Below are 19605 nucleotides of genomic sequence, written 5' to 3'. Positions count from 1 at the left end.
TTTGATTTAACCACTGATATTTATGGTGACCATGGGAGTAGTGGGGCTTGAGAATCAATGCACATTTTTACTTGAGTTATAACTTACTCTAAAAGAACAATGGAATTTTAGGATTTGAAAGCAGTCAAAGGCTTTTTTTTTTAAATGACTTCTTCATGCCATATCTAAATAAATAAACTTTATTTCAAAGTTTCGGTCACCTTAATGAACACAGGATTTTGATTTTATGTCTCGTTCAAAGGTAGTACACCTGACAATGTGTCACTATTTAAATAAAAAAAAGAAAGAACTACTGATGCTGTAAGTCAGAAACAAAAATCGAAGTTGCTGGAAAAGCTCAGCAGGTCTGCAGCATCTATGGAGAGAAATCAGAGTTAACATTGCAGGTCGAGTGACTCTTGCTCAGGACACCTGAGGGTCACTTGACTGGGGACAAATGTTTGCCAGGGCACTGAGAGAACTCCTCTGCTCTTCTTCATGCCATCGTTTATAAGATTATGCAGGTGGGACATTGCTTTGTTAAATAATCGATTGCCACCTCTGAAATTGCTGCACCCCATTAGCACTGAACTGAAATACCAACTGAGATTATGGCTTGAGCCTTTCATGGATGTAGTGGCCCTGTCCAACAGCTGAAAAACAAGCTAGCATTCATGAGCCTGGGAAACCTCTCGAGGATTTCATGGTCATTAGGAAATGAATGGCCTGTGAAAGGATATTCTGTTTCCAAGACCTGCTGGACTATCAGATGGCTGTCAACTCTACAGTCTCAGCAGAGCTATCAGGATTGCAAACCACCTCTGCTACTGCAGGCAGACTCAATAAAGAGTCATGGGAGAGGTTGCATACAGAGGCAAGACGGGTGCTAGATGGGCTTGTCTATCTACCCTGGATGGGTAGGATGTGTAGTTAGTTGGGAAAGTTGCCAGCTGGCTGCTGGTATGGTGGAGGTAAATAACATTCTGGCCTATGAGCTTAAACATCTGTTTGAGAGCTTGAGCACACAAGCCTTTAATGTTAACTGAATAAATCAGCAAATGTGAACAATTTAAGAATTTGCAAGTAGTGGGTGAATAGCTGTCTTCATGCAAGAAGTTCTATAAATTAGGAATTGTGATGAGTGCTATATCTATAAGTCTGAAGGGAACAGTCAAGGACGTACAGAAAAGCAGCAATTTGGATGAAATCAAAAAGATAGGGCTGAATTTTGCCACCTAAGTGAAGTCAAGATCCTATAAGCCTATGCAGGAGCAGTGGTGAGATTTCTTTTCTTGAGATTCTGTAGCCTCCAACCCTCTGATAAGTGGGAGAGTGGTCGTTAACAGGTGATGGATGATAAGCTGATGGGAGGCATCGTTTTTAAGGGACAGTCCACAACCTTCATACAGGCTGCAAACAATGAGGGCATTGGAAAGGATAGAGAGCAAGGGAACCCATGTGGAGAAATGGTTGCCATAGGGGGGAGAGTGGCTCCATGTCTAAATGATAACTCTGTGCAGATGTTACTGCAGTCACTGAAGCGAAAGACAGAAAGGTTCTGTTCCCACTGGATGGAAGGAGGAGGTCAAAACTAAATTAGTCCCACTTTCCTATGTTTGGCCCAATTCCTTCTAAACTTTTTCTATTCATGTACCTATCCAAATATCTTTTAAGTGTTGTAAGTACTTTAATGACCTTGTGAGGTCTTGTAGAGTAAAGAGAATCCTTGAATGCCTGACACCCATAAGGAATGATGTAAGGTGGCTGGTTCTTTCATCAGGAAGAAGCAGGTTCACATGGAGCCTCAGCGTCACCTCATGCAAGAAGTCTATAGTCAATCAAAAGTATTCACTTCACTGACAAGAGCTGTTAATAATGACATCAAGGGATTTGGGATATAGTATAGAAGTACATTGCAGAGCACATGAGACAATGTGGCACTGTGTATTTCTGTCATCACAGAACAACTGTACTTATAATGTTAGGGAATGGAGAAGCACAGGAGGTGATGGGTTTACATTATTGTAGCTATGCAGTTCCGTCGATTGCCTCCTTTCTGCAGTGGAGAAGTGTGAGTGTTCCATTGACCTGAGCGTGATGTCATCAGGAGTTCTCAATGCCTAGTAGAGCTATCCATCTGGTAAGGCCAGAGGGGAGAAACCAGACAATGGCCAATCAAAAACAAGGCTTCAATGATCCAGGTGGAGGATATTCATGCGATATCAAAGGTTAAGTCAGCAGACGAAGTCTGCAGCAGAGCAATCCTCAGTCATTGAAGTTTCCTTGCCATTGGAACTGCATCTAACTTCTGTCATGGACTGTGCATCTATTGATAGGCAACAGCATTCCCAAGTTAAAAGATGTCCTATACAAAGCATCTATCTAAAGGAATTCAAGCGCCCTTCAAGAACACCTGTCGGCTAGAGGAACTACAGAACAGGAACCTGGGATAGTTATTTTAAATAGTTATATAAATCATGTGATTTATGGAATAGTGGGATTTAATTAACAGCACATTCCTCCCATCATAGTTGTAACACTGGTGCATCTTTGATGCAGATACAGTATCAGCCACATGGAGTGCATCTTCCATCCACTCTCTTTTTCACTAGAGAAATCAAACTCAGAGGTTAGAGCACACATTGACATTTGGAACCTTCAATTTTCAATGGCCATCAACTCGCTTATGTTGCCTACATTTGCTGCAGTGATCTATTGGAACATCCTTACGCCAGGTTGTCTCTTCTATGCTTTACACTCGACAACCTCTCCAAATTTATAAACCTTTGTCCATCTGCAGCTCAGCCTTCCTGCTTGACAACTCCACTGTAATTCATTGTTGCCAAATCCAGCCACATTCATCCACTGGTGAGGTCTCACCACAACAGATGATATCCTGTGAAACTCTTGTACTCAATAGGAATTTTAAAAAATTTGACCAATTTTCTAATCTACCTGTTCAGAGGTGTTATTACACACCTCGAGAGCACAGGGGTAGGGACACTATCACTGTGCCACAATAGGAAATTTTAAAAGGTCAACAATATTGCTTTCATTCAACTACTGAAAAGTTCAGTCGCCTAAACTTTTTACTTTCTTAGCATTCCTGATCCCCTGAAGTATTTGCCTAGATGCAGGAAGAATTAAGAGATACTTCTTTCACATTCCTCTATCATTTTACTGGCTCCTGCAACTTCAAGCCCCATGCTACAAATCTGATTGAACTCACATTGTGTTAGGAAGTGTAGTGTGCTTGACAATGATAGTAGAGTATCAGCAATTCAAGTCACATCGGGGAGCATAAGAGTAAATAGTTAAACTAAAAGGACTATCTATGAATACATTAAACTCTTTTTTTGACAAGATAAATGAATTAGTGCAACAGAGAGAGATGACTAGATTTGATATAGGTGCCATTGCTCAGATACCATTACAAAGAATTTGATATTAGGGAGGTAATGTCCCAGGGTGCTTGGTCTTTACAAAAAGTATGGAAATTGAAAATGAGATGGCATGACCCTGCCAATAAAGGATAAAATAGAGGGAATAGTAAAACATAATTCTAATAAATTAGTAAAAGCATGGTCAGCATGGGGGGAGCTCATAAATAGCAAAGGACAGAGAATACTGGAGTGAATCAATTATAGGTCCCATAACTGTAATTATAATGTTGAATGGAATTCAAATTTGAAAATTATGGAGTATATAACAAAGCTAATGCACAATCCTGTAGGAATTTCATCTTTCACTGGACTTGCCAAATCAAATTGGCAAAGGTGGCAAATTGGAGATGAGTTTGCAAATTTACTTGAGACAATTTTCTGGAACAATATGTTGCGTAATCAGTGAAGGAACAAAATATTTTAGATCTTGTATTAGTAATATGGGACTAATTGGCATTTTTTAAATGTAAAGGATGCTGTGATGACAGAATTTCATACTGAATTTGAGAATGATGTTGTACTTTAAATAACCAGTTATGATTGTTAGGAAGTCAACTTGACTGAGGTAGATTGTGAAATTTAAAGATAAGATAACACATAGTAAAGGCAAGCATTTAAATATAACTAGCAGAATTTTCCCTGCATTTGAACAATCCGATGAGAAATTTGGAAAATATAGCGAGAATGGAGATGTCAACAACAAGAGGTTTGCTTTTCTCCTTGAGGTTTCAATTTAGATGAGTACCTCACTAGCATGCAGCAAGAACTGTATTTATATGCATTTGCATCCCATTAATTAGATCATTAGGTGGAGGATCAGAAGTAGGTTATTCTGCTCTGTCATTCAATGGTTGATCTGATAATCCTCAACTCCACTTTCCTGCTTTTTATCCATAAATCTTGGTTTCCTTACTGATTAAAAATCTACCTGAGTATTGAATATTATAAATGACCCAGCCTCACAGCCCTCTGTGAGAAAGTATTCCACAGATTTACAACCCTGTGAGAGAATAAATTCTTCCTCCTCTCTGAGCAACTTATTCTGTCCATCTGTGGCCCTAGACTCTTCAAAAGGAAACAGCATTTCTGTTTCCACCCTACCAAGTTCTCGAAGAATTTTATACATTTCAATAATGTTACCTCTTATTCTTCTATACTCCAATGAGTACAGACTCAACCTGCTCAATCTCTCCTCCATATCTTGGATCAGTCTTGTGAACCTCCTCCAACACCCCCGTATATTTTTTCTTTGGAAAGGAACTCAAAGTGTTCACAGTAATCCAACTGTGGTCTGATTAGTGCCTTTTACAGTTTTAGCATGATCTCCCTATTCTTTATACCCAATCCCCTTTGAAATAAACACTAACATCTGTTTACCTTCCCTGTTACCCACTGAACATGTACGCTAGTTTTTTGTGACTTAAGTACAAGGACTCCCAAATCTCTGTATGCTGTCGCTTTCTGCAGTCTTCCTCAATTTAAATAATATTCAGCTCCTTTATTCTTCCTGTTAAAATGCATAACATCTCATTTTCCCACATTATATTCCATCTGCCAAATTTTTGCCCGCCTGCATAACCTGGCGATGTCCCTCTGCAAACCCTTTGTGTCAGCCTCACAACTTGCTTTTCCATCTATTATAATTTGACTGTTATATATTCACTTTCCTCATTCAAGTTATTGTACATTGCAAACAATTGTGGCTCCAACATTGATTCCTATGACATACATTACTTACAGGTTGTCATCTGAAAATGGCTCCCTTATCTCACAAAGAAGAAGAACAAAGAAAATTTACAGCCCAGGAACAGGCCCTTTGGCCCTCCAAGCCTGATCCGATCCAAATGTACTGTATAAACCTGTCAGTCAATTCCTAAGCATGTATCCCTCTGCTCATGCTTCTGTCCAGATGCATCTTAAATGAATCTACCATGCCTGCCTCTACCACCTCTGCTGGCAATGCGTTCCAAACGTCCACCACACTCTGTGTGAAGTACTTGCCGCTTGTATCCCCCTTAAACTTTCCACCTCTCACCTTGAAAGCATGACCTCTGGTTATTGAATCCTTCACCCTGGGAAAAAGCTTGTTTCTATCCACCCTGTCTCTACCCTTCATAATTTTATAAACCTCAATCAGGTCTCCCCTAAATCTCCTTTTTTCTAGTGAAAATAAACCTAACCTACTCAACCTCTCTTCATAGCTAGCACCTTCCGTACCAGGCAACATCCTCGTAAATCATCTCTGCACCCTCTCCAAAGCATCCACATCCTTTTGGTAATGTGGCAACCAGAATTGTACACAGTATTCTAAATGCAGATGAACCAATGTCCCAACTCTCTGTTTTCTATTAGTTAGCCAATCCTCTATCAATGCTAATATACTACCTCCAGCACCATGAAGTAGGTGCTGAAGGCAATATATGAGCATTGATATTAGTCTTCTAATTTGAAGTAGTCTAATATCTGGTAGCTTATGAATAGCCTTTTGTAAATCCACTGCTTCTCCTTTATCTATCCTTCTTGTTATCTTCTCAAGAGTTTTAATAAATTTGCCAGGCTTGATTTCCCCTTTTTGAAGCCATATTGACTCTTCTTGACTCAGACAGTGCCATTGTCTCTCCTGGCAGTCCAAGAAAAAGAGAACAGCCCTCTGGGAATCCAGGAAGTGGAATGGTAATTTACTTTCTTCTGCCATTTTTTTTTGGATTGTGGATGAGCAACAGACAGTCTCAGGCTTGCATGTTAAATTCTGTGCAAATGACATTAAAAATAACATAAGTGGCATGAATGCTATATGGTCTTGTCATTGTTGAGCATCTCTGCCTCTGCTGACCTGAGAACTGTATGAGTAGGGTGCCATGACGCCTAGATATGTAGTACCAATGACAGCAGACAAAGATTGCATGAGAAAAGTTGTCAGAGTTCATGAAAGTAAACCCTCCATGAAACTCAATAAAGTGGTTGACCCTTAGCCAAAATATGGGAAGTTTCAGTCATAATTCAGAATTCTCAATGAATATACTTTCCCTAAATGAATGAAATCTCCAGAGGGAAAAAAGTATGTCATTGAGGCTAATTATAAGATTTAAGGATTAAGATCAAAAGAAGAGGCTGACTATGTTGCCAACCAGTATAGTTAGCCTGAGGATTGGGACAGATTTTAAAATCAGCATTGGATGAAAATCAGAACTGAAAAAAAGAGTCTTACTGGACACAAATCATTAAAATTGCTTCTCTCTCCACAGATACTGTCAGACCTACTGAGTTTCTCCAGCATTTTGTCCAGTTGTTTAAGACATTGCCTTTCTGTGAGCACAGTCCATTGAGGAAATGGGGCAGAACAAGCATGTTGCTGGCTGACTGAAAGGCCTTGTAGTGATGCCCTGCTGGTGAGCAGGAGAATGTAGTGATGTGTCAAGTTGAAAGTTGATGTGTGATGATGTTAAAATTATTTATGGCTGTTCTATAAGGTAATGGTTCTGAAAAAGTTAGCATTTGAGCTGTATAAGGCTCCACCCAGTCTAATGATGTCATTGCTGCCTCTGGGTGACGAATCAGTTGAAGTTTGGCAAAGGGAGGGTCATATGTTTCTCCCCTAACTTTTGTTAGTAATAGCTAATAACAATTAATGCAATCTATGAGTAAACTATACCTTGACACCTAAGACTCTTCTGCATGAAACTGTTTTGTGGTATACTCTCTACTACAGATGACTCTAATATAGGAAGGAGAATTGGCAACAGCAGTCTATTCCAGTCACAAACCACCAGCAATTGGTATCTCGACATCACACCAGAATACCTCGTTGCATCAGCAATGTGCATCACTTTATAATACCACATGCTGGCAGTGGTAGACATGTCATGTAAAGTTTAGAAGAGATTAACAGTGAAAATAACTCAGAAAAACTAAATGAAACAAAGAAAATGTTTTTGTAGACAAGTGAATTATCACTTTAAGATCATTACCATATCATGAAAGGGTTAGCAGGCCCACTTGCAGCTATTTTTAAACTGTTGTCAATCAGCCTGGACATGGGGTAATGGCAATAACTTAGTGACCGTTCCCCGAATCAAAAAGGCAGCCAGACCTGGAGGAAAGATGCACAGAGAAGCTTGTCATAGTTGTCGGCAGTAATCCGTCAAAAGGGTGGACATGTTACTTTATGGCAATGTGCTGTATCAACATCACACCTGCAGCATGTGCCAGCAACTGATGCAACCAAAGGACCATGTTTGAAAGTCTGAGGGGAGTAATCCTCAGTCAAGTCAGGGGGATTGCTGTCAGCCAGGGAGTCTTTGCACAGCCAGTCATGGGCATCTTATATTAATCCAAAGATTTGGACGTAGTTAGGGTGTCAGACTATGAGTTTGTTCCCATCACTGTCTGGGAAGTAGGCCACTGTCCTGCACATCCAGTACAACAAGTCAGTCAGGAACAGCATAGACATTCATCAGGAATCTGATCATTCATCCATTTGTCTGTCCTTCTCAGTGAATTAGGGAACTAGGCCATGGTCAGTCCTGAACAAAGATGAGATGTTATGCTATGCTGGGCTTGAGGGAAAGAGTAAGCAGTCCCTTAGAGGGGTTTTATCATGGTATGACACTAAGGATGGGTAGCCTTGTATCTCGATTTTTGAGGCTGCAGTTGCGATTACCATGAAATTGAGATAGGTATTGTTGTACAATAGCAGTAAATTTATGAATATGCATTTCTGTTTTCAATGAAGAGTCATTTCTGCCACCTATGTGCCTTCAGAAGATTTTCTTTATTAATTCTCTTCCATTTTGAGTATGGTGAAGGACTATTCGTGGTTTGCAGTGACTGAACTGGAAAACAATGGCACTGGCGGCAGAAATCCTGGTAGATGTCATTATTCTTGCTGCTGGGAAGTGCTGGTTAGGGTATGAAAGGATGCCACAGAGGCATGGTTCACACATAATGAGGTAAGCAGCAGAGAATTGCGTAAGACAACTTGCTAGAGCTCAAGAGAAAAACTTCTAAATCGAAATTTAGCTGGTAGTTGAGAAAATTCAGCTAGAATATACAGACACTTTGGTCACATTATAAGTGCTTTGGACAATGACTTTAACTTAAGAACAAATAGAATTCATGAATGGGCAATATTTACCAGAAGAAGTTCCGTAGGATCTGTAATGAATTTAGTTGTTTATTTGTTAAATCTCGACAGATTGATTGAAACAAGGAGATAATAGCCTAGTGGTATTATTGCTGAACCGTTAATCCAGAGACCCACATAATGTTCTGGGGACCTGTGTTTGCATCCTGAAATGGTAGATGGTGGAATTTGAATTCAATTTTAATTTTAAAAGGCTGGAATTAAGAGTCTAATGGTGACCATGAATCCATTGTCAATTGTGGAGGAAAAAATCCACCTGCCTCAGTAATGCCCTTTAGAGAAGGAGACTGTCATCTTTACTTGGTCCGGCCTACATGTGATTCCAGACCCACGACAATGTGGTTGACTTTTAACTGCCCTCTGGGCAATTAGGGATGGGCAATAAATGCTGGCTGAACCAATGATGCCCTCATCACATGAATGAATAAAACAAAATTGTGAATCCTTGCATTCAGAAGTCACAACAGATTGAATGGTTAAAGGATAATTTGATCAGTCTTTGTCAGGTCTATTACAGTCCAAAGACAATCGAACTTTAGAGAAAGCTGTTCAAATTGTGTTTGGAGTAGAGGTCAGGAAGAATTATAGTTGAATCCTGACGGGAGATGAACAGCCTTATCACAGAGCAACAGAACCTATTAACCTGAACAGACCTCTCTCGTTTTCCTGTAAAAATCCTTTCCCCTATTTCTAATCTGGGTCCTGAGTCAGTCCTGTGATCCTGGGCCTCTAGTGGGTTTAGCTTTGTAAGCTGTCATGGCCTCTGCAGTCATTCTGCCATTCAAAAGAGCTGCTGAGCTTGAATTGACCCACAGTGTTTGGCGAACTAGTGTGTTTCCACCCCACAACAAAGGTGTGTTGCTGGCCACTTTTGAAAAGCTTTTTCAAGTATGTGCAAGGCAAAAAAATGGTTAGGACTAAAATTGGGCCCTTGAAGACAGAAACAGGGGAACATATTATGGGGAACAAAGAAATAGCAGAAGAATTAAATGGGTACTTCAGATCTGTGTTCACTGGGGAAGACACAAGCAATCTCTCTGAGGTAACAGTGACTGAAGGACCTGAACTTAAGGGAATCTGTATGTGCCAGGATTTGGTGTTGGAGAGCCTGTTAGGTCTGAAGGTTGATAAGTCTCCAGGGCCTGATGGTCTACATCCCAGGGTACTGAAGGAGGTGGCTCGGGAAATCGTGGATGCGTTGGTGATTATTTTCCAGAATTCGATAGATTCGGGATCGGTTCCTGAGGATTGGAGAGCGGCTAATGTTATACCACTTTTTAAGAAAGGTGGGAGAGAGAAAGCAGGAAATTATAGACCAGTTAGTCTGACCTCAGTGGTGGGAAAGATGCTGGAGTCTATTATAAAGGAAGAGATTACGGCACATCTGGATAGTAGTAACAGGATAGGACAGAGTCAGCATGGATTTATGAAGGGGAAATCGTGCTTGACTAATCTTCTTGAATTTTTTGAGGACGTAACTCTGAAGATGGATGAGGGAGATCCAGTAGATGTAGTGTACCTGGACTTTCAGAAAGCTTTTGATAAAGTTCCACGTAAGAGTTTAGCGAGTAAACTTAGGGCGCATGGTATTGGGGGCAAAGTACTAGATTGGATTGAAAATTGGTTGGCTGATAGGAAACAAAGGGTAGTGATAACCGGCTCCATTTCAGAATGGCAGGCAGTGACCAGTGGGGTACCGCAGGGATCCATGCTGGGACCGCAGCTTTTTACAATATATGTTAATGATATAGAAGATGGTATCAGCAATAACATTAGCAAATTTGCTGATGATACAAGCTGGGTGGCAAGATGAAATGTGATGAGGATGTTAGGAGATTACAGGGTGACCTGGACAAGTTAGGTGAGTGGGCAGATGCATGGCAGATGCAGTTTAATGTGGATAAATGTATGGTTATCAACTTTGGTGGCAAGAACAGGAAGGCAGATTACTACCTCAATGGAATTAATTTAGGTAAAGAGGCAGTACAGAGAGATCTGGGTGTTCTTGTACACCAGTCAATGAAGGCAAGCATGCAGGTACAGCAGGTAGTGAAGAAGGCTAATAGCATGATGGCCTTCATAACAAGAGGGATTGAGTATAGACACAAAGAGGTGCTTCTGCAGCTGTACAGGGCCCTGGTGAGACCACACCTGGAGTACTGTGTGCAGTTCTGGTCTCCAAATTTGAGGAAAGACATTCTGGCTATTGAGGGAGTGCAGCATAGGTTCACAAGGTCAATTCCTGGAATGGAGGGATTACCTTACACTGAAAGGCTGATGCGACTGGGCTTGTATACCCTTGAGTTTAGAAGACTGAGAGGGGATATGATTGAGACACATAAGATTATGAAAGGATTGGACACTTTGGCAGCAGGAATCATGTTTCCGCTGATGGGTGAGTGCCGAACCAGAGGACACAGCTTAAAAATACAGGGTAGACCATTTAGGACAGAGATGAGGAGAAACTTCTTCACCCAGAGAGTGGTGGCTGTGTGGAATGCTCTGCCCCAGAGGGCAGTGGAGGCCCAGTCTCTGGATTCATTTAAGAAAAAGTTGGATAGAGCTCTCAAAGATAGTGGAATCAAGGGTTATGAAGATAAGGCAGGAAGCGGATACTGATTAGGAATGATCAACCATGATCATATTGAATGGCGGTGCAGGCTCGAAGGGCTGAATGGCCTACTCCTGCACCTATTGTCTATTGTCACAAGTGTTTGAGTGGAGTGTCACTTCATACCAATGGCCTTCCTGGAGGAGGCAGTGTGACTCAGACTCTCTAGTCAGGTGAGTACCACAAAGTGTCCATAAGTTCACTCTGAATACAGTAGAGCTGACAACTTTAGCATGATACCGTCTGAGATTTGCAGGTGGCCCTGCACTTAGATATTCTCCTTAATGCTTCTTGTATGTGAAATTAATGTTGGCAATAGCAGCTACCAGTGAGACTTGTCAACAGAATACGATATCTGATATTGTTTCACACTAAATTTAACAGGCAATTGCAAAGAAAGAAAGAAAAAGATTGGAACTTTGAGAGGAGAAGGAGATCCCTGATGTGGAATTGAGGTAGCATGATCCAAATAAAGCACTGAAGTTGTGAACTACTCCTGGAGCAAGTCTGAATGCAACAGTTTTGGCAAGGTACAAAACCACACAAGTCACTGATGTTTCCTGCAAACTGTTAAGTTTATTATTCATTCTCCAAAATTAAAGCTCAATCTAACCCCTGCTGACTGAAACCCTTCTTGTCCTGGTTTGGTTAAGTATATGGATGGAAGAAGTAACTTCTAGCATATTTTTCCAGTGTTGAGTCGACTTGAATCATTTGTCAATTTAAAAGTGCCCAATGCTGTTGCTGAGCATAAAAGGGAAACTATTAATTTTTTTTCATACATGCACGAATAACATTTTGGTAATCTTCACTCCATTTTTCTTGGTCATTTGCATGTTGGGTCATTATATTATTGTAAGATGTTATTTGGCTATTGTATGTTCATTATTATGTGTTCATTTTGGCTAACATTTGCATAATTAATAGTTTTGATGTGTATCGATGAATTTCAGATCAAGGTTCTGTTACACTCTGGTGAAAAGATCTATGTAACATATGGGCAAAAAGAAACTCTTGGATCATTTTTGAAAAGTAGAAATTCTGATCAGCTGTATGCAGCATTCAATAAATGAAGAATATATCTGATATGAAGGCCACAAGAGAATTTCTAGCTGCTGCACTTTTTGATCTTAAATTTCCCTCATTTGCTTTACTGATGTCCAATTTGAAGTTCATTTAACTTTTGTTTTCTGTTCCATCATATTGCAGATGCTGCAAGACTTTTTGCAATCAAACAGTTCAGTGAATTAGAATTAACTAAAAAATCTTGTAATTTCTGCTTCAAAATAGTTTAAAAGTTGAATGCTGATGCAATTGAAGGAAATGAATTAGAAAAGTTATCGAGCTTGACAGTGCCACTGAATTAACATACATCATTAAAGTAACAATTATTAAGGCCCTGTGGGAGAATGATTGTGAGGCCTATACTCTGAGTGGCAATTTTTAGAATGACTACTGTCATGTTAAAAATGGTAGTCCAAGCATGAAAACTCCCTTGGGCGATATGAATGCCAGTTTACATATTCTAATGTAGAGTGACACTGATTAAATGCTTAGTGTGTGAACTGAAAATGCTGATTGAGCCAGATATTGTGGATCAAATCCAATTAACTGAAGCCACACAATACCCTTTAAAAATTATGTATGCACCAATGCTATGTCACATACAAGCTAGACCTTATTCCTGCAGATTTATGCCAATATGGTGCAGGAAAACAAATGCTTTATTTGCCATTCATTCACTGGATGTGGACTTCACAGGTAATGGTGTCATTTATTTTTGATCCTTGGCCAATCTTAAGCTGTCTGTAGTAAACCTTTGAGAGACATGCTCACGGCATCCCCACTAAATCACGTAGCCCAATGAATCTTTCTCCAGTGTTTGGTTGCCAACTGAGATTCATCACCATCTTGAGACTCCTGTGTGACCACCACTGTGCAGAGTGGAGGATCTGAAGATACAGACCAGAGTCCAACAAAGTTATGTGATTGCCCCATCTCAGTCATCATCCTGCTCTGAGATAACTTACCTGGCCAGATATGTCCAAGAACACTGAAAAATGCGAGAGAAAAAATTGTGGGGTCCCTGGCTGATATTTTTGCAATATTAGCCACAGGTGTAATCCTGGAAAACTGAAGAGTAGCGAATGTTGTGCCATTATTCTGCAAAGAAAAGCCTCGGAACTATGGACCAGTAAGCTTAACATCTGCGGTGGGTAAGTTACTTGAGAAGATTTTCTGAGGGATAAGATATACATGCAAAGGCAGGGTTTGATTAGAAGTAGTCAGCATGGCTTTGTGATTGGGAGATCATGCCACACAAATTTGTTAGAGTTCTTTGATGAAGTGACCAGGAAGATTGACAAGGGCAGGGCAGTGGATGTAGTCTTTCAGGAAGGTCATTGATAAGGTTCCACATGGTAGGCTGCTCTGGCTGGTTAGATTGCATGGAATCCAGGGTGAACTGGCAAATTGGATACAAAATTGGCTTGATGGTAGGAAGCAGAGGATAATAATGGAAGGATGCTTGTCAGACTAGAGGCTCGTGACTAGTGGAGTGTCTCAGGGGTCAGTGCTGGATCTATTACGGTTATCCAGATCAATGATTTGGGTGAGAATGTACAAAGCATGATTAGTAAGTTTGCTGATGATACTAAAATAGGCGGTATCATGGATAGTGAGGAAGATTATCAGAAACACGGTGGCACAGTGTTTAGCACTGCTGCCTCACAGCGCCTGTGACCCGGGTTCAATTCCCGACTCAGGCGACTGACTGTGTGGAGTTTGCACGTTCTCCCCGTGTCTGCGTGGGTTTCCTCCGGGTGCTCCGGTTTCCTCCCACAGTCCAAAGATGTGCGGGTCAGGTGAATTAGCCATGATAAATTGCCCGTAGTGTTAGGTAAGGGGTAAATGTAGGGGTATGGGTGAGTTGTGCTTCGGCGGGTCGGTGTGGACTTGTTGGGCCGAAGGGCCTGTTTCCACACTGTAAGTAATCTAATCTAAACTGCAGCAGGACCTCAATCAGCTGGGGAAGTGGGCCGAGAAATGGCAAATGGAGTTTAATGTAGATAAATGTGAGGTCTTGCATTTTGGAAAGTCAAATCATGGTAGAAATTTCATGGTGAATGGTAGGGCTGTAAGGACTGTAGTGGGACAGAGGGATCTTGGAGTTCAGGTTCACAGTTCGCTAAAAGTGGAGTCACGGGTAGACAGGGCAGTGAAGAAGGCTTTTGGCACACTGGCCTACCTCAGTCAGGGCATTGAGTATAGATTAGGAAGTTATGTTGCAATTATACAGGACATTGGTGAGGCTGCGCTTGAAATATTGTGTTTGGTTTTGGTCACCTTGTTCTAGGAAGGATATTATTAAACTGGAAAGATCGCAGAAAAAATTTACAAGAATGTTGCCAGGACTCAATGGTCTGAGTTATAGAGAGAGGTTGGACACGCTAGGACTTTATTCTTCAGAGCATTGGGGACTTGGGGGACCTTATCAAGGTGTATAGAATCATGAGAGGCATGGATAGGGTGAATGCAATCACTTATTTCCGTGTAGGGATATTGAGGACTAGAGGGCATCATTTTAAGGTTAGAGGGGAAAAAAAAATAAAACGGAACCTGAGGAACCAGAGGGTGGTACACATATAGAATGAGCTGCCATTGGAAGTGGTTGAGGCAGGTACATTAACATTTAAAAGGCATTTGGACAAATACGTAGATAGGAAAGGATTAGAAGGATATGGCCAAGTGCAGGGAAATGAGGTTAGCATGGACAGACATTTTGGTCGGCATGGACCAGTTTGGGCTGAAGGGCCAGTCTCAGTGCTGTAGGACTCTATGACTCTATAACTCTATGACAATGTGATTAACAGGAGAGTGGAATGAAAAAATGGTACTTAGTCATTTGAGGGGACATGGATGTTTTGGCATCTCTGCAGGAGAGGTTCCCATCTTTCCATTGGAGGACCAGGATTCTGTTGTTTAGATTAGATTACTTACAGTGTGGAAACAGGCCCTTCGGCCCAACAAGTCCACACCGACCCGCCGAAGCGCAACCCACCCATACCCCTACATTTACCCCTTACCTAACACTGTGGGCAATTTAGCATGGCCAATTCACCTGACCCACACATCTTTGGACTGTGGGAGGAAACTGGAGCACCCGGAGGAAACCCACGCAGACACGGGGAGAATGTGCAAACTCCACACAGTCAGTCGCCTGAGTCGGGAATTGAACCCGGGTCTCAGGCGCTGTGAAGCAGCAGTGCTAACCACTGTGCCACCGTGCCGCCCGATTCTCTGCTCACTTAGGATGAGGAATCTAATGTCGTGTATCTCTCCACCCATATGGGATCGCTCTGCCTTGTTGTGGGCTATCTTCTCCTGGAATGAGAGATAGGGAGAGATTGAATGGTAATCAAAGTGGATAATACAACTCTGAATGTTGATACAGATTAACAGAAGTTGCAATGGGTGAGTAAGAGGTGCAGAGGACATTTGGATTATCATTAAGGAGTGTTGGTGGGGTGGGTGGTGGTGGTTGACAATGGGTGAGATAAGATGTTGCAGGCCATAATGAGCCTGGCAGAATGAGTTTTGGTGGGTGCTGAGTGTAGCAGCAGAGACAGAGTGAATGTGAGGTGGCAGAGAGAAGGTTGTGATCGTTACCCTGCATGTTAAGGTTCTTGCAGAACTGTTGACTATTGCTTTATACCACCGAGATGGCACTTACCCGTACGGCTTTTTCAGACCAAGTTGCCAGGTTCTGGTGGCTCGGCCTCCTCTACCAGTCCCCTGGGAAGTTTCAGCCCATTGTTTTGCACAAGCTCCTTCAGGTCCCTGTTGGAGAATTATCGTGCATCCTCCCTGTTTTCCAACATCTTCTGCCAGTGTCCTTGAGTGAAGCAGCTTTGGACCACTAATGTTCATCCGGTTGCATAGAAGCCTTTAAAAAAAAATGGAATGGCTGCAAGGGATGCTAATCTTTCAATGGATATCTGTAGATTGTTGATATGTTCTGGTAATAACACGTGGTGAGAAGGAGCTAGAATTGGACATGATGGACGCCACAGGGGCAGGATAAGTAGATATTAAGCTGTGTTTGGTAAGATACAGTGAGAAAACTTCATAGGGGCCTTGCAGAGAAACACCTTTCAAAAATCCCAACACAATTCATATTTTGACAGAAAAGTTAAGATTCATCTTATAAGGTGATTTGTACCTGATTGTTATTACGTAAAATCTAATCTTGTTTAAGACAAGTGCTTCTGTTTATTAGAGTATCTCATGTTTTTCCTCTATGCAAACAAATGTCTTCTGTAAACCCCATCAGAAAAGGAGGATTGTGGTGGCCAACTACCTAACCATATGTTGGCAGTGGTTGGCATTGACAAGGTAGTCAACAGTGTGATCTGGAACTTAATTTAGTTGTAGAGAATGAGTTTATTCACTTAACCCAGCAGAAGTGAGCAGTTACAACTTTAAGATTGACTCAGACAGACAGTCAGCAGCTGTAGGAGATGGTGAAAGTGAGGACTGCAGATACTGCGGACTAGAGTCAAGATGAGAATGGTGCTGGAAACGCACAGCAGGTCAGGCAGCATCCGAGGAGCAAGAAAATCGACGTTTCGGGCAGGAGCCCTTCATCAGGAATCTGATGATGGGCTCCTGCCCAAAATGTTGATTTTCCTGCTCCTCAGATGCTGCCTGACCTGCTGTGCTTTTCCAGCACCACTCTCATCTTGAGCAGGAGGAGATGAGCAATCAAGCAGCTTGCAGCACAAATGTTTGTGGTCAGTTCTTACAAGGCAGAATCTATAGTCAAGGGTAAAAGAATTCCTAACCTGGTATGAGAAATGTAGAAGCATGATCAAGAAGTAACGTAGTGCCAGAACACCAGTCACACCTTATAGTTACAAATTGCATTGAGTGCCAGTGCAGAGGTCACCCAGTGAAGCAAGGTGGGATCTGAGACTTGGTGAGCGAAGTTCTAAACCTTGATAACCACAGAGAATATTTTAAAGAAAAGGTGCAGTTTCAGGCTGAGAAGGCGAGAAGTACAACACATACTTACAAGTCAGAGCAAGTGTTTTGCGCCAGTGAGATAACACCATGAGGCATGATTGTCATAAGTTGATAAACGTGGAGCTGGAACAAACACAGCAGGTCAAGCAGCAGCAGAAGAGCAGGAGAGTCGACATTTCAGGCAGGATCCTTCAACATCTGCACTCTTCACTTTCTCCATGATTGTCATCAGGGATATTGAAGAGAATAGAAATAATTGAAACTGAGGTTGCAGCACCAGGAACATCGCAAAACAGAAATTAAAGCAATCAAGGGGCAAGTTAAAAGCCTGAGCTGATAAGCTATAATCGAAAAAGAAAGTGAACAGACAATTGAGGCTGCAAGAAGAGAAAAAGATCCATAACTGACATCACAGTTAAGGCAAGAAGAATGTGTTCATTTGGTCAAGCAGTTAAAGTGAATGGAACCTTCATTGAAATTTAAAGGCAATGGACATTATTGGAAGCAATGTGGACAGTATGAATCATATAAGGAAAGCTTTTAAGTAAGTGGGTTTAATCTTTAAAGCCATAGGAAGCAGGACTTTAGATTAGATTAGATTACTTACAGTGTGGAAACAGGCCCTTCGGCCCAACAAGTCCACACCGACCCGCCGAAGCGCAATCCACCCATACCCCTACATTTACCCCTTACCTAACACTATGGGCAATTTAGCATGGCCAATACACCTGACCCGCACATCTTTGGACTGTGGGAGGAAACCGGAGCACCCGGAGGAAACCCACGCAGACACGGGGAGAACGGGCAAACTCCACACAGTCAGTCGCCTGAGTCGGGAATTGAACCCAGGTCCCTGGCGCTGTGAGGCAGCAGTGCTAACCACTGTACCACCGTGCCGCCCAGACTTATTTGGTAAAAATGGGACAAAAGCTGGAGATTATCCATTAGGCTGTGAGATTATACAAAATTGTTAATTTTCTTTTGTAATGATGCAGGAGGTCTCTATTTAACTGCAGAAGGTGGGAAATGTCCATTTGGTCAGAAAAATAAGGGAAAATGCTCCTGTAAATAACACAGGTAAGCAGCATCAGCATACTGTGCATGTAAAGCTTTTAACTATACTGACATTGATAGAGAGCTGAGTGGCATACAGGATACCAAGAGTAGGAATAAACTGGTCTTTTTCAAAAAAACAAAGGGAAAGGAGTGAGTCATTGAGCCCATCAAGCCTGCTTTACCATTCAGTAAGATCATAGCTGATCTGTGGCCTAACTCCACATGTCCATATTGGGCCACGATCTCTTGATACCCTTGTTAATAAAAGCTAGTCCATCTCAGATTTTAATTTAATAATTGAATTAGCATCAACCACCATTTCAAGAAGTGAGTTCCAAACTTCCACCATTCCTTGCATATGGAAGTATTTTCTAACATCTCTCTCCTGAATGGCCTGACCCTAATTTTTAGAGTATGTACCTTAATTCTATAATCTTCAAATAGTGGAATATAGTTTAACTTTATTACCTCTGTCTTTCTGTTAATATCCTGAAAACCTCAATTAGATCACCCTTAATCTTCTAAATTTTAGAGAATAAAGACCTAATTGTCTAATCTCTCCTCCTAATTTATCCCCTGAAGTCCAGGTGTAACTCTTATAGTCCAAGGTTGAATTCCTTCCAAAGCATTTTTCCTAAGGTGTGTTGCCGAGATCTGCACACAGCATTCCAAGAGGGGTCTAACTTGGGTTTGGTATAACATCTGCATCGTTATACTTTGGAACTTTAGATATGATGAACAGCATTCAGTTTGCTTTCTTGCCCAATTGCTCAGAAGATGTGTCGTTTCTGGTCTTGTCAGTTTAATATCTGATATGTCCCTTTCCTGGGATCATAAATTTAATAGATTTATGGAGCAGAAAGATGGACTAGGGGCTTGCTTTGTCTATTCCATGCATCAACCAGGTAGTGCAATATCTCCAGGAATTTAGGGATAAAAGGATCAAAAAGGTATGGAAAGAAAGTAGTAAAACAGTACTGAATTGGATGATCAGCCATGGTCATCTTGAATGGTGGAACAGGCTTGGAGTGTCAAATGGCTTAGTTGAAAACTGTCATGCTGGAAAAACACAGCAGGTCAGGCAGCATCTGAGGAGCAGGAGAATCGACGTTTCGGGCATACGCTCTTCTTCAGCAATGAGGCTGGTGTGCCAAGGGAGCTGAGATAAAGAGTAGGGGGGAGGGAATTTGGGGGAGGGGCGCTGGGAATACGATAGGTGGAAGGAGGTGAGGGTGATAGGCCGGAGACGGGGTGGGGGCGAAGAGGTCGGGAAGAAGATTGCAGATCAAGAGGGCGTGCTGAATCCGGGGATTGGGACTGAGATAAAATGGGGGGGAGGGGAAATGAGG

At 41.7% G+C, this 19605-nt stretch overlaps 1 non-coding gene across 1 annotated transcript; it reads left to right on the top strand.

The window, feature by feature from the left end:
• The first annotated feature begins 19005 nt into the window (after nt 1-19005).
• On the top strand, nt 19006-19196 carry LOC132829982 (U2 spliceosomal RNA). Its single transcript, XR_009646292.1, has one exon. It is a non-coding gene; the product is annotated as a U2 spliceosomal RNA (small nuclear RNA).
• The last annotated feature ends 409 nt before the right edge of the window (nt 19197-19605 follow it).

Source organism: Hemiscyllium ocellatum, chromosome 2 (genome assembly GCF_020745735.1).
Source record: "Hemiscyllium ocellatum isolate sHemOce1 chromosome 2, sHemOce1.pat.X.cur, whole genome shotgun sequence".
Taxonomy (NCBI): Eukaryota; Metazoa; Chordata; class Chondrichthyes; order Orectolobiformes; family Hemiscylliidae; genus Hemiscyllium; species Hemiscyllium ocellatum.
Note: the sequence above shows the minus strand (reverse complement) of the source record. Positions and strands in the feature narration are given on the sequence as shown.